This window comes from Acomys minous, assembly GCF_964271855.1.
Source record: "Acomys minous genome assembly, chromosome: 20".
NCBI classification, from domain to species: domain Eukaryota; kingdom Metazoa; phylum Chordata; class Mammalia; order Rodentia; family Muridae; genus Acomys; species Acomys minous.
This window is the reverse complement of record NC_140502.1, coordinates 23,935,871-23,952,063: the sequence shown is the minus strand read 5'-3', so window position 1 is coordinate 23,952,063 and position 16,193 is coordinate 23,935,871. Positions and strand designations below refer to the sequence as shown.

Sequence of the window (16,193 nt, the reverse complement as noted above, 5' to 3'; positions counted from 1 at the left end):
ACCTGGAGTCCTAGGTATTGACTTCACCTTGAAAAACAGATTTTTTTTTGGCTTAAGAGTGGTTTTTCTGGGTTCACTGTGTTATGAACCTCTTAAATTCATTTTTTTACTTTCTTTCCTTTTTTCTCTCTCTTTTTCCCCCTGAGGCATGGTCTCTGTTTGTAGCCTTGGCTGTCCTGGAACTCAATTTCCTGAGATTAAAGTAGTGTGCTATCATAACAGCCAGCATTTTTTATTTTTTAAATTTATTTAAAAATTTTTAAATGTTCACAACTTAAAAAAAAAAAAAGAATTCCTTTATTAAGTATACAGTGCTCTGCCTGCATGTACACATGCCGGCCAGAAGAGGGCACCAGATCACTTTATTGATGGTTGTGAGCCACCTTGTAGTTGCTGGGAACTGAACTCAGGACCTCTGGAAGGGCAGCCAGTGATCTTAACCTCTGAGCCATCTCTCCAGACCTAAACTCAGCATTTCAAAATTTTCTTTAATAATCCAACCCAACAAAAAGAAACTCATGTTTTGAGGAAATAGCATTTAAGGATAGAATGCTGCCTACTGTATTATTTATAAATAAACACCCTTTGTACAGATCAAAAACAAAAACAAAAACGAATGAAAATGTTCTTGTCTCCTCCGTGAACAGGAAAGCCAGTGCGCGATGAAGGATTCTGGACTATAATCAGTCTTGAGCAACACTTGGCACTGCAAGATGCCTTCTACAGGACCATGTTCCCAGACCTACAGGAAATCCAGCAACTGGCCTCAAGACTCCAGCTAAAGGACATGGTAGTGGAGGTTGGTGCCTGGGTGTGTCTCAGGGTAGTCAGCTAGCCCAGGGCCTCCTGTGGGCTTTGCTTTCTTCTAGTCATGTAAAGTTGTAAATTTAGCCGGGCGTGGTGGCACATGCCTTTAATCCCAGCATTTGGAAGGCAGAGGCAGGTGGATCGCTGTGAGTTCGAGGCCAGTCAGATGTACAGGCTCCACGACAGCCAAGGCTACACAGAGAGACCCTGTCTCAAAAAACTAAAAAAAAAAAATGTACATTTTTCATATGTATGTGTGCATGCTTTCTCTATCTGTGCACCATGTGCATGCCTGGTGCCCAGTGAGGCTAGAAGGGGCTGTCCTATCCCATGGAGGCCGAGGTACAGGTGGTGGATGCTGGGAATGGAACCTGGATCCTCTGCAAGATCAGCAAGCGCTCTTAACCACTAAGCCATCTCTCCAGTTCCATCCCCTTTTTATTTCATGGGAGAGTATCTCACAGATCTAAGGCTAGCCTTTTATTTATTTGTTTTTTGAGGTAGGGATTCTCTGTGCAGCCTGGCTGTCCTAGAACTCACTCTGTAGGCTAGGCTGGCCTGGAACCCACAGAAATGTGCCTGCCTCTGCCTCCCGAGGGCTGGGATTCAAAGCATGTGCCAATGTCGCCCGGCTCTAAGGCCTGTCTTGATCTCAGGGTCTTCCTGCTGTCACCTCCCAAAGTGCTGCGTTACAGGCATATGCCCATGTTTCACTGTCAATAATGCATTGATATGACTGTATTACGGATGTAGGGTATCACTGTGCAGCCTTGGATGGCCTGGAACTTGCTATGTAGGTCAGGCTGGCTCGTGCCTTTGCCTCCTGAGTGATGGTAGCACAAGTGGCTGCACTTTTTAAAATCAAATAATTCCTGTTTGTTGACCGTGGCGTTGTCCAGGAATGGATGCTAGAGAGGAATGAGCTTTGTCTTTTCTTTTCTTTTTTTAAAGATGTGGTTATTTATTATGTATACAGTGCTCTGCCTGCATGTACACCTGCAGGCCAGAAGAGGGCGCCAGATCTCATTGTAGATGGCTGTGAGCCACCATGTGGTTGCTGGGAATCGAACTCAGGACCTCTGGAGGAGCACACAGTGCTCCCAACCTCTGACCCATTTCTCTAGCTCCTGAGTTGTTTATTTGCTTACCCACCAACTTTATTCAGATACACGGAGGCTCCCTAGAGGGTTACACATACCAGCTGTGCAGTGTGAAGGCAAGCCTGACTTGAGGCCAACAGGGCTCAGTGGGAATCTTTGTTTCCCTCTCTCTCCCTTCCTCTCTCCTTCTTTCCTTCCCTTCTTTTTATTCTTTCTTGTTCTGTTCCCTGCACACTGTGTTTTTCTATCCCTGACGGCCTTGGAACTTACTCTGTAGACCAGTCTGGCCTTGAACTCAGGGATCTACCTGCCTCTGCCTCCTGAATCCAGGATTTAAAGGCATGCCCCACTATGGACTGGCTAGGGCCCTTTCTTAGAGGAGCTGGTTCCTGTCTTCTCCTGTGTTGTATTGATAAAACAAAGCATGTGGGAGTAGGTTGCTTTTTTATTTTTACTATTTATTTATTTATTTATTTTCTATTGCTTCCTTTTATTTGGGACAGAGTCATATTTAGCCTGGGCTAGCCTCACACTTGCATAGCTGAGGATGGCCCTGAACTCCTGTCTCTTCTGCCTCTATTTCCCATGAACTGGGCTACTGGAGTAGGCCACCACACAGGGCTCAGAATATTGTCCTTGACAGTCCAGAGCCATCTTTTCTTACTGTCTTGTGATCTAGGGTGGGAGCACCCTGTCTGCTCCAGCCACTGACAGAGTCTCAAATCATCTACCTCAGGGACCAAGGACAGGGAGGCTGAGAGAGCATATTAAATATCTGTGAGAGATTAGTAACCTGCTTTCTCACCTGAGGATGGGACATTTCTCCTCTGGACTCATCACTTTATTATCCAGCTCTCTGGCTAAAGGTGATGGTGTTAGTTGATGGCCTTGACTTTCAAAAAGTCCTGGGTTCTATCCCTGGCACAGACTATACTGGCCCTGTCTCAAAAACTGAGTGAAAGATAAATGTCTGGGGCTGGGGAGGTGGTTCAGTGTTTAAGGGCAATGACTGTTCCTGTGACGGCACTGGCCTGGTGGCTCAGAGCCACCTGTATATCCAGCCAGAGGTGCCCTAATGTCCCCTTCTCCTCTCTATAGGCACTGCAACCAGGTGCACCGAAGCGCAACTAAAAATAACAATGAAAAAATATCTGTGTGACAGCATCCGTGTTATACATTAGCCCTTGGTAGGCAGAGGCAGACACAACTTTGTGTTAGAGGCCAGCTTCTTCTACATAGTGAATTCCAGAACAGACAGGTTTACACAGAGAAACCCTGTCTCAAAAATCAAAAACAGGGAGGCAGAGGCAGGCAGATCGCTGTGAGTTCGGGGCCAGCCTGGTCTACAAAGTGAGTCCAGGACAGCCAAGGCCACACAGAGAGACTCTGTCTAGAAAAACCAAAAATAAGAAAGAAACACAAAACAAAACAAAAGCAAAAACAAAACCATATAAAAATTTATTATATATATTAAGTATATAAATTAAAGCTCCTTAAAAATGATGAATCATTTCTTTTTCTTTCCTTTTTTTGGGGGGTGGTGGTTCTCACGACAGGGTTTCTCTGTGTAGCCTTGACTGTCCTGGACTCGCTTTGTAGACCAGTCTGGCCTCAAACTCACAACAATCCACCTGCCTCTGCCTCCCAAGTGCTAGGATTAAAGGCATCTGCCACCACCGCCTAGCTTGATGAATCATTTCTTAAAAAGATGAAAACTATCCTTTCTCTCAGGAATGGTTTAAGTGTTATCGAGACCTAGTGATGACAAATATGACAGAAAATCAGAGAAGTTCATTTCTGAGAATATTCAAGGAGGCCACGCAAATGAGAGGAGCACCCTCCTCCCAGACCATGCCAATGATGGGTGCGTCATCCAACCAGGCCATGACACCGATGCCTGCATCATCCAACCAGGCCATGCCAGTGATGGATGCATCACCCAACCAGGCCATGCCAGTGATGGATGCATCACCCAACCAGGCCATGCCAGTGATGGATGCATCATCCAACCAGGCCATGCCAGTGATGGATGCATCATCCAACCAGACCATGCCACTGATGGAGTCTACATCCAAACAGTCCATGTCAGTGATGGAGACATCATCCAAACAGACCAAGCTAATGAGAGGAACATCATCCAACCAGACTATGCCAGTTATGGATGCATCATCCAGCTTGGCTGCACCAGAGAGAACAGCATTGTCCACCCTGCCTAAGACACAGAGAGGAACATTATTCAAAGAAGCCAGACCACAGAGAAGAGCACCATCCAACCAGGCCATGCAAGTTATGGATGCTTCATCCAGCCGGGCTGCAGCAGAGACAGTAGCATCAGCCAGCCAGCCTAAGCCAGGGAGAGGAACATTGTTCCGGGCCAAACCACAGAGAAGAGCCTCATCCAAGCAGACTAAGACAGGGAGAGGAGACCTACACAAGCTAGGGGAAAAGCGTGAGATCCCAGCACCTTTGGGAGAAGGTGCAGGAGAGGAAGAGGATGGACAGAATCCACAGAAGAGAAGAAAGCAAGTGCCTGGGACCTTGGATGGGAGGGAGAGTCACTGATAGTGGGATAATAGGTTAATTATCATGTTCAGCTTTGTGCTTAACTTTTGATGACTCATTGCCTCAATGTATAATTATCTGGAGGATATTATTGGTTAACAATAAAGGAGGTTTTATTAAACATATGACTGAATATTCATTATTAATAGTAATAAAAAAGTGGTTAAACACGGGGCTTGATTTGAGAAGACTTGAGTGAAAGGCAGTCTCTTATCCAAAGAACCGAAGCTGAAAGCCGAAATACGTCTGAATGAAAAACTGTCTCCCACACGTCTCTTTAAGAGAGACTCTTCTTCGCCGGGTGTGGTGGCGCACGCCTTTAATCCCAGCACTCAGGAGGCAGAGGCAGGCGGATCGCTGTGAGTTCGAGGCCAGCCTGGTCTACAAAGTGAGTCCACGACAGTCAAGGCACCACAGAGAAACCCTGTCTTGAAAAACCAAACAAACAAACAAAAGAGAGAATCTTCTTCTCACCCACAGAGAAAGGCAGCTTCCTGTGGGCACATGGGAGATAAAGGGAAAGGACTTAACACACCCAGGTTGGCTGCTGCTTCTGGCTTGACTCTCACAGAGCAATGGTGGCTCCGGAGGCCGCGTGGTTAGAAACTGGAACCAAGAGGCCAGAAAACTTACAAGTAGAGATGGGGAATGAAAATTGCCATCTAAATTAAAAAATAGAGGCTGCTATGGTCTCTCTCCAAGGTGCCATGGCACAGGACACTTGGACTTTCTCTGACTTTGTTTTGGTTGCTGTCATGGACCAGGTTGCAGTGTGGGTAATGGTGATCATGGTTTTCCATGCTTTCTCTACAGAAGATCAGGGAGAGACGGGGAGAAAGCCAAGGGTTGGAGCACTAAGGTACAGGCAGGCTAAATGGAGGAGGGAACAAAACTCTTCCTGATAGAGAATGGAAACTTGACAGCAGCTGCAGCTCAGGGCTCTCTGGATACAAGATGCCTGTCAGCTATTTCTGGAAAGGGCCCAGCTATATGCTGTAACAACCACTAAATTAAAAGTATGCACAGGGCTGCTATGTCACAGTGTGAGAGGGGACAACAGGCCCCAAACTTAGACTTTTCTTTTGTTTCCTATTACTATGGGAAGAATTGATTGAAATAAAAATTTACAAGAAAAATGCAAATCTACATGCTTATATTTAGATGTGTACATGTATATAGTAACCGTAAATAAAGCATTTGCAAGCAATGCTAACATCCTGGTGACATGTTTCCAAAGACTTAATTTCTTTCTTTCTTTTTTTTTTTTTTTTTTTGGTTTTTTGAGACAGGGTTTCTCTGTGTAGCCTTGGCTGTCCTAGACTCACTTTGTAGACCAGGCTGGCCTCGAACTCACAGCGATCCGCCTGCCTCTGCCTCCTGAGTGCTCGGATTACAGGTGTGCGCCACCACTGCACATTTTTTCAAGCTCTCTTAACTGAATCACAGATACTCATTTGCTGTAGTGTGATTTAGGGAAAGAAAAAAGAAAGTGGACTTGGCACAGACATGTTAATAGGTTAACAAGGTTTCCCTAAACAAAACTTTATCCTCCACATAGAATCCAAGTCTGCCAACCACCTGTGGCAGGTAATGGGCCTCAGCAACACCGTCATTAGCACACGTGGAAAGCTGAAACTCTGGAACATGTATTACCCTCAGATGCAGAGTTTATCAATGATGTATTCTAAAATCCATGGGTTTGCAGGACATGATGGCACAGCCTTTAATCCCAGTCTTCTATTAACTTCTCCTCTGCTGAGGCTAAAGTGGAGAGTCTCCAGCATACTAGGCTGGGTTTGCTATTGTGGAGATATAACCCCAGCCCCTCACAGGTCCCTATCACTGAGCCACAACCCCAACTCCTCACCAGGGAGTCTAGGAAGGGGCTCCCCACTGAGCCATGTCCCTTCCCCCTCACTGGGGGAGTCTAGGGAGGTGCTTTCCCACTGAGCCACGCCCCCAGGCTGTCAGTGTGGGATCTAGGAAAATCCTCTGCCCCTGAGCAGAGCCTTGAAGGCAGATCCTGAACTAGTGCAGCACTAAAGCAAGAAAGGCCATGTCCTGAGAAACGGCCTTTCCCCTCAAGGAAATACACCTTGTTACATAGATGGCTTATATATGCACTTGTGTACACACACACACACACACACACACACACACACACACACACACACACAAACATCTATAATAGGGTCTTAGGACCTCTTCTGGGATGCAGATATCCATGCAATTACAGCATTCATAAACACAAAATAAATATATAAACATTCTTTTGTTAAGAGTCCCAGCACAACACACTAGGCTCTGCCACTGTCTCTAAACACCAAATAGAGGTGAGGCTGGGATTTAACACAGACACATTGGGCAGCCTGAGCTCAAAGGTGGAAACCCACACTCCGGGTATCAACATACTAGTTTTAAAGTTTTCAGTGTGTGTATGTGTGTGTGTGTGTGTGTGTGTGTGTGTGTGTGTGTGTGTGTGCACTTAAGTGTTTATATGATTCATCAGTTTAGCAAGGTGTAATTGCCTCAGGAGAAAAGCAGTTTCTCAGGAGATGGCTTTTCTTTCTTTAGTTCTGGGCTTGTTTGGGATCTACTTTCAAGGCTCTGCTGTTCCTCAAAGTCACAGTGACTTCAGGCTCAGGACAATGAATGGCGATTTGCAGGTCCCATTTGGAGGGCTGTGTAGTGAGACCCTGTTTCAGGAAGCCTAACACTTGTCAGGTGATGGTGGTGGAAGCCTTTAATGCCAGCACTCAGGAGGAAGAGTCAGGGGGACCTCTGTGAGGCTGAGGCCAGCCTGGTCTACAAGCCAATTCTAGGACATCCAGAAGTACACAGAGAGACCGTCTGCTTTAAAAATAAAAAAGCCCAAACAAACAAACAAAACCTGTCGTTTTTGGTGACATGTGTGTAGAGCCTGCCGCTCTGTAAGAAGACCCTGATTTGGATCCCAGCATCCACATGGTGGCTCACGATTGCTTGTAATTTCAATCCCAGGGGATCCCGTGCCCTCTGTGGGCACCAGAACACAGGAAACACACAGAGACTCAGACACACATAGAAAGTAGCAGCTGGTGGAGCTGCCAGAGACTGAGGTGAATCATCACGGGCTTCAGTTTTCCCAGGTAAAAAGTTCTCTTGGGCCCCTGTGGCTGTGCCTACTAGATTGCCTCCCCACCTCAGCAACCGCTGCCCTGTGTCCACAGGCTGTGGGGGAAGCGTTCTGAATTCCACCATCATTTCTGGTTTGGGATATTAGTTGCCATTGCCAGAATCTGTACCAACGGGTCCTCCCATGGCTGTGTTCAAGGCTGCAGAGGCAGTCCCTGCATCTTCCTGTGCCTGTGGCTGAGTTCCTTGGGGGCAGGACTGTGGGAAACCAGATTTCAGATTCTTGAAACATATATTATCTGGGCACCTGTCCATCTACTTGATATGTGGATAAATTTGTATGTATCTCTGTGTGTGTACATATGTATGTATGTTTTATGTACTTAGGTATGTATGCTTGTGGTTGTTTTTAAAATAGAGTCTCATGTGTGGCTGTCTGTCCTGGAACTCTGTATGTGGAACAATTCTGCTTGGAATACACAGAGATTCCTCTGCATCTGCCTCTCAAGTGCTGGCGTTAGAAGTGAGTTCAAGGCCAGCCTGGTCTACAAAGTGAGTCCAGGACAGCCAGCACTACACAGAGAGAGACTCTGTCTCAAAAAAAAAAAAACCTAAACCAAACAAACAAACAAAACAGGAAGTGAGCCCTGCAGGGCCTGGCTGTCAGGGTTACTTTAGAAACAGGGGAGCACGCAGCAGGCTGGCTTCAACCATTCAGTGCTGGTGACGCTGGCCTCAAACTGGTTCTTCTACCTCCACCTGCTCGATATTGGGATTCCAGGCCGACACCACTGTGCCTCGTTTGTAACTTTGTTTTAACACTTGTTGGGGCTCAGGTGAGCTGTATTTTAGTGGCTCCCGATTTCGCTGTATGAAGTGACACCTGGAGTCCTAGGTATTGTTTTCACGTTGAAAAACAGAACTTTTTGGCTAAGAGGTTTTTGTTGTTGTTGTTGTTGTTTTTGTTTTTAGTTGACCATGTCATGAGCCGCCTACATCCATTTTTTCTTTTTTTTCATTTTTCCCCCTTACTTTTCCCCCCATGAGGCATGGACTCCGTTTGTAGCCTTGGCTGTCCTGGAACTCAATTTGTAGACCAGGTGGCATCCACCTCACAATGACCCAGGTGCCTCTGCCTCCTTGAGTGCCGGGCTTAAAAGCATGTGCCACCACGCCTCCCGCTCGCTGGTTAGGATTTTTCTTCCCACCTCAGGGTCCTAGGTATAGAAACAGGTATTTTGTACGGTGAGTACTGAAAAGGATTATCGCTCCTGCATTAGGGAGGGTTGGGGTTGGGGCCTGATGACTGAGATATCATTTTTTTTAAATTACAGGTCCTGCGTCGCTGACGGCACAGTCTTGGGGTTCCGAAGCAAAGGACTGACCCAGTCAGAGAGACGCGATGTCAGGTGAGTCAAGGGCAGGGGCCAGGCTTGGGTGCAGAAGGCTGCGGCTGGTCCAGCACCGGAAGTGTCCAGATTCTCTCGGGGTTCCACAGCGAGATCCCACGGGGCCACAGATTGCTTTCTCCCCATCTTTCCAATCTTGTGGTACTGTGTTGTCACTTTCTGTTTCTTTGGTTTCCTGTGTAAGGATTGCACCGCTGAGCCACGCTGCAGGCCGCTTTTCATTATTTGAACTAACCACCAGTATGTGTGTGTGGGTGGGGGATCTCGCGTGTTCCTGGAGACCAGATGAGGGCGAGGGATCCCTGCGTCAGAATCTTGGGTGCTGGGACCCAACTGAACTTCTTTGCAAGAACAAGGTGAGATCTATACTGGTGCTCTCAGAGCTAAGGTTGTGGACTGGCTCATGTGGGTGCTGGGAGAAGAACTGGGGTCCTCTGTAAGAGCAGTGTCATCTCTACAGTCCCATAAAATCATAAAAAAGCACATTTGTCCAGGTGGTAGCACATGCCTCTAACCCCAGCACTCCCAAGGCGACGGATGCAAATCTCTGTGGTTGAGGCCAGGCTGGTCTACAGAGCTGGTTCCAGGGCAGCCAGGGACACACACACACACACACACACACACACACACACACACACACACACACACTTTTCCATCACCTGCATTGCAATTTTAAGAACAGTTGTAATAGCTGTTGGCATCTATTAATTGTAGAAAATAATGAGTTTGATGTTTTTATACACATTGGATCCTATTTTCTCCTTAATTAAAGTATTCAAGACACTGTCCACCTCTCTAATTGTTCTCCCATCTTTCTTTGTCTTTCTTTTTCTTTCCCTGTATTGATGTGGGGGAGACAGTTTCTGTGTAGCCCTGAGTGTCCTGGTACTTTTTTGTAGACCACACTAGCCCTTTCTTTCTTTCCTTCTTTCTTTCTTTCCTTCTTTCTTTCTTTCTTTCTTTCTTTCTTTCTTTCGACAGGGTTTTCTCTGTGTAGCCTTGGCTGTCCTGGACTCACTTTGTATGCCAGGCTGGCCTCAAACACACAGCGATCCGCCTTCCTCTGCCTCCTGAGTGCTGGGATTAAAGGCGTGCAACACCACACCTGGCTCTTCAAACTTGCATAGATTCACCTGTCTCTGCTTCCTGAGTGCTGAGGTTAACCTTTAAGTTACCACAATGCCTTGCTAATATTATTATTGTTAGTTTACCTGCCTCAGTGGAGAGGAATGTGGGCTTTGTGAGTCTGGCTTAATTAGCTGAACAGAATGGTCTCCAGGTCCACCCTGTTGCCTGCACACACCACAGTTTGCTCTGCCTTGTCACTGAATACAGCTTCCCAGTGCGTTAGACCTCAGTTTGTTCATCCCCTGACTCACTGATGGACATCTAGGCCGATTCCGCCTCTTGGCTGCTGTGAGTAAGGCCACAGTCAACATGTGTGCTCAGGTAACTGTCTGGCCTTCTGATTTCAGTGCCACAGTCAACATGTGTGCTCAGGTACCCTCTGGCCTTCTGATTTCAGTGTTTCCAGATACATGCTGAGGGGTGGTACCCATGGCTCAGATGATAATTCTAATTTTTCTTTCTGAGTAAATCTACAGTAGTGTCTGTAGTGGTCACATTCTTTTCTATGTTCACTGGTAGTGTAAGTAGGAATAAATTTCCCGCTGATCCTCACCTGAATTTTCCTTTCTAAATCCTCCCTTCTTTCTTTCCTTCCTTCTTTTAGATTATTGGCCGGGTGTGGTGGCACATATATTTAATTCTAGTGCTTGGGAGGCAGAGGCAGGAGGATTTGTATGAGTTCCAGGTCACCCAGAACTACAGTGAGTAGACACATGACTCACAGTGGTCTGTCCTCCTCTGGCTCCAAAGCAAGGGCCTTAAAGGTGTCTCCTCCCATCACAGGCTGGGCAAGCTGGGGTTTCTAAGGGTTTGGAATTAGGGTGAGACTTCTAGCTCTTTGTGGGAACCAGGCCCGACTGGGCTGCCTGCCTGTCTTGCTGTTTCATGTCCTGTTTCTAGCAGCTTCCATGTCTGTGGTTATGTTGGTTAGCTAGTCATGTTTACTGCTCTGAGAACGCACCCCTCTCCTCCTGTGGGCCATCACGACTTGAGGGATTTCACCTGCGAGAGGCATTCCTGTTTTCCTGCCTATAAAAAGGCTCTTTGGACACTGAATAAAAGCTGCTGCTGTTGAGGCTGGAGAGATGGCTCAGCGGTTAAGAGTACCCTCTGCTCTTCCAGAGGTCCTGAGTTCAATTCCCAGCAACCACATGGTGGCTCTCAACCATCTATTGTGAGATCTGGTGCCCTCTTCTGGCCTGCAGGTGTACATGCAGGCAGAGCACTGTATATGTGATAAATAAATCTTTAAAAAAAAAAAAAAAGAAAGCTGCTGCTGCTGCTCTGGGCATAAAGGACCCGCTGTTTTATTGTGTGTTAAATCCGCAGTCCCTTGCCCTTGATGGACATCGAGGTGGGGCAGGTGCCACAGCTCTTGTAATCTAGCAAACAAACAAACACCCCCCCACTCCCACGCCCAGCCCCAAGAAATCTAACCCTCAGGGTGTGCCCAGTTGCTTGGGTTTTGGTTAATTCTAGATGTAATCAAGTCAACAAATAACATTATCAGTACTTTTCTACATAGGAGTGTTTGCCTGTGTCTCTGTCTGTGTACCACGTCTGTGATTTGTCCAAGGAGGTGAGAGAGGGCGTCAGGTCCTGTGCACACAGAGTCATGCATGGTTCTGAGGCACTTGCAGGTGCTGGGAAGCAAACTGGGCTCCTCTGCAAGAGCAGCAAGTGGCTCAGTTGGTGGGGTGTTTGCTTCTCTCCAGCACCAAATTGTATTATTCTTAACTATGGTAACACTTGCCCCTGCCTCTTGCTTGCTGAGATTAAAGGAGTGTGGTATTGTAAAACTCACTGTTTTTTACTTTTTAAATTGTTTTTAATTTTTAAAAATGTTCACGACTTTTAAAAAGGATTTCTTAATTTCTTCTGTCTACAGTGCTCTGCCTGCATGTCCACCTGCAAGCCAGAAGAGGGCACCAGGTCACTTTATTGATGGTTGTGAGTCACCCTGTGGTTGCAGGGAATTGAACTCAGGACCTCTGGAAGAGCAGACAGTACTCTTAACCCCTGAGCCATCTTTTTCAGCCCTAAACTCAGCATTTAAATTTTTTTTTCTTTAAAATTGAACCAAACAGCCGGGCCTGGTGGCGCACGCTTTTAATCCCGGCACTCGGGAGGCAGAGGCAGGCAGATTGCTGTGAGTTCAAGGCCAGCCTGGTCTACAAAGCGAGTCCAGGACAGCCAGGGCTACACAGAGAAACCCTGTCTCGAAAAACCAAAAAAAAAAAAAAAAATTGAACCAAGCAAAAAGAAACTTATGTTTTTTGGGAAATAACATTTAAGGATAGAATGCTGCCTACTGTATTGTTTATAAATAAAAAATCTTTGTATAGTTGAAAACACAAAAACAAAACCAAAAATGAATGAAAATGTTCTAGTCTTATTTATTTATTGGTTTTTCAAGGCAAGATTTCTCTGTGTAGCCCTGGCTAACCTGGAAATCGCTCTGTAAGAAAAAGCCAGCCTCCAACTCACAGAGATCTGCCTGCCTCTGCCTCTGCCTCTGCCGTGCTGGGATTAAAGGTGTGAGCCAACACCTCCTGGACCTAAATATGTTTTATTGTCTCTGTGTCTGTCTCTCTCTGTGTCTGTCAGTCTGTCTGTCAGTCTGTCTCTCTCTCTCTCCTTCTCTCTCTCTCTCCTTCTCTCTCTCTCTCTCTCTCTCTCTCTCTCTCTCTCTTTCTCTCTGTAGTGTTTGTGTCTATGTCTATGTTTATCTGAACACAGGTACACATGGAGGCCAGAGGCATCAGATCCTCTGAGGTTGGAGTTCTGAGCAGTTGTGAGCGTCTCCATGGGGTCCGCTCTGCAAGAGCAGTAGACACTCTCCACTGCTGGGCCATCTTTCCAGCCCCTTTAAAGGGTTATTTTATTGCCAAGTACGTGCTCATTGGCTTGTCTCTGTGTGGAGATGTGCATGTGAGCACAGGCATTTGAAGAGGCCACAGGAGCCGGATTCCATGGAGCTGGGGATATGGTGGCTGTCACTGCCCCAGTGTGGGAAGTGCACTCGTGTGCCCTGGTAAAGCAGTGTGCACTTGGAACTGCTAGGCCATCTCTGCAGGTCTATTTTTTAAAAATCATGTTTCTTGTTTTTTTGATGTGATAATACTTTCTCTTTACTACTGTTTTAAGTGAAAAAATCTTCGAGTGTGTATGTGTGTGTGTGTGTGTGTGTGTGTAGAGCTGTGAGTGTCAGTCTTTGGCTTCTACCTGTTTAAGAAACGGTGTCTGGTTTGCTGCTGTGGACATCAGGATAGCCAGCCTGAGAGTTGTCAGTTCTTCGGCCTCCACCTCTCATGTCTAGAAGTGCTTGGGCCACACATGGATCCACACACTGTATCCGTGTGTATATGGGTTCTGAGGACCCTCCCACATTGTGACACTCCCCAGTTCCCTCTATTTTATTTAACAAAATTAATTGTATTTGGACATTTTAATGTGTGTGGGGGGGGCTGTATTCTGAGTGTCCCTGGAGACCAGAAGAGGGTTAGGGATCCCTGAGTCAGAAGTCATGGGTGCTGGGAACCACACAGGACTCATTTCCAAGAGCAGAATAGGATCTGTACTGGGGCCCTTGGAGCTAAATGTTGTGAACAGGTTCATGTGGGAGCTGGGGACAGAACTGAGGTCATCTGTAAGAGCAGCAGGGCTCTTAGCCACAGAGCCATCTCTACAGTCCCATGAGATATTCAATGTACCCTTAAAAATATATTTAGCCAGGTGGTGGTGGCACAAGCCTTTAATCCCAGCATTTGGGAGGCAGAAGCAGGCAAATCTTTTGAGTTCGAGGCCAGACTGGTGAATTAAGGCCACAGTCCAATTGGGTGTTCATGGAACCCTCTGGCATTCATATTTAGTTCTTTTGGATATATGCTGAAGGATGGGACAGCTGGATCATACGGAAATGCAAATTTCATGTCCTGAGGAACTTCCATACTGGTTTCCTGAGTGGTCACACTAATTTACATTTCCTTTGATACTGTAAACATGAGGGTCCTTCCTCCAGTGCTCACAAGGCTGTGTTCTTCCTTCTTTCTTTCGTTCTTTCTTTCAGATTATTAATAGGGAGTGGTGGTTTATATTTTTAATTCTGGTGCTTGGATGCAGCGGCAGGAAGGTCCGTGTGAGTTCCAGGTCAGCTGGAACTACAGAGAGTGGTCACACAGAATTCCAACACATCTGTCTGCCTCTGGCTTCAGCATGAAGAGATTAAAGGTGTGGTCTACACCAGCTGACCAGGGCGGGTTTTCCTTCTTTCTTTCTTTCTTTCTTTCTTTCTTTCTTTCTTTCTTTCTTTCTTTCTGTCCTTCTTTCTTTCTATCTTTCTTTCTGAGAACTGGGTTTCTGTGTGCTGCCTTGTCTATACTGGAACAGTTTCTTCAACCAGTCTGGCCTCCAATTCAAAGATATCCACCTGCCTCTGCCTCCCCTAGTGCAGGAATTCAAGGTATGTACTACCTCACCCAGCTCAATGTGGGTGTCCAAACTCAATGGAACTGGATTTAGGGTGGCTTTTGTATTTCTAAGAGCATCTTTAATTGGAGCATTAAACAGCCACCAGCAAAATCCAAGAGAGTCCAGGCTCTTTTTCATGTGAGTGTGTGTGTGTGTTTGAGTGTGTGTGTAAGCATGCGTGTGTACACTAGGATGTTTTTCATTTGGCAAAGAACATGGGCCCATAAGAGGTCACTCCTCTCTGGTAATGGACAAACAACACCTGTTCTCTGACAAGTCTGGTCCCAGGGGACACATACAACACACAGTCTCACAAGCCTGTTTCACATCCCAACCTTGGGATCAAACCAAAAACATGTTTGCATTCACTACAAGTCAGAGGTAAGGTATAACCAGTTTTCACTGGAACCCAGAGCAGCCCGGGCAAGAGCAAGTGAGTTCCGGAAGGTATTACAGTAGAGCTCTGGGTCCGGTAGAGTTTGGTGTAGCTGAGTGCGGCGGCCATCAGAGGCAGGGTTCCCAAGCAGAGCAATATAGTGATAAGCAGAGAGAGGCCAGATTGAAGCCCTGAGCTAGCAGAGGCCTTTTGAGCCAGAACAGCTGACTGGAACCAGCCAGTGTTCAGAGAGAAGCAGAAAGGGTGAGCTTATTCAGCAATAAGTCTCAGAGGCTGAAAACATTGTAGGTTTAGCTTAGCAAATGGAGGATGAAAGCTGCAGCCTTCAAGGTCAGGGTGTGCAGAAGGTGAGACTGTTTGGAGGCTCGAAGCTTCCAGCCTAGGCTTGGGGTAGTTATATATAAACTCTCTGGGACCCGCCCAAGCCATGTGCTCCTAAAGCTTGTGTACAGCTCGCATCTCATGCCACAGCTCAGGAGAGAAAAAACAACTTTCCCAAGCCTGGTCCACAGAACAAGCAGGGCTACACAGAGAACGCTGTCATACCAAAAAACAAACAAACAAACAAACAAACAACCCAAACAAACCAAAACCAAAACAAAACCCAACAGAATTAACAAATTTTAATGTAAAGTGGTGGCTACGGTTTAGCTTGGCATAGTAAACAATTTAAGAATGAAAGTGCTCTTGCCTCTTCCCTCCACAGGCCAGCTCCAACTCTGGAATTCTCTTTCATATTAAGTGATGAACAACTCAGAGCACTGGAACACGCCTTCCGCAGGAACATGGTTCCAGATAATGAGGAAATTCAGGAATTGGCATCAAGGCTCCAGCTTGAGTCACCATGGTGCAGGTTTGTGTATGGAGCGTCTCTCAGGGTCGTCACTTAGTCCAGGGTTTCCTGTGGGCTTTGTTTTGTTCTTGTCACTTAATGTTTTAAAATGATCCATGTGTGTGTGTGCACACCTCCTTTTCTGTATGTGCAGCAAACATGCCTGGTGCCTGAGGACGCTAGAGGAGGCTGTCGTTTCCCATGGAGGCGGAGTTGCAGGTGCTGGGTGCTGGGAATGGAACCCGGGTTTTCTGTGAGAACAGCAAGTGCGCTTAACCACCAAGCCATCTCTCGAGTTCCACTGCCTTTTGCTTTCATGAGAGAACAGCTGACATATCCAAGGCTGCTCTTTCCTTTGTTTGGGACAGAGTTTC

The 16,193-nt window shown here is 46.5% G+C and overlaps 1 long non-coding RNA gene across 2 annotated transcripts; it reads left to right on the top strand.

The window, feature by feature from the left end:
- Positions 1 to 692: 692 nt before the first annotated feature.
- On the top strand, positions 693 to 15,833 carry LOC311590975. 2 transcript variants are annotated; one of them, XR_014777002.1, is made up of 3 exons: positions 693 to 799; positions 8,918 to 8,992; positions 15,694 to 15,833. It is a non-coding gene; the product is annotated as an uncharacterized lncRNA (long non-coding RNA). The 2 variants fall into 2 exon arrangements; XR_014777003.1 differs by lacking the exon at positions 693 to 799 and adding an exon at positions 8,788 to 8,828.
- Positions 15,834 to 16,193: the final 360 nt, after the last annotated feature.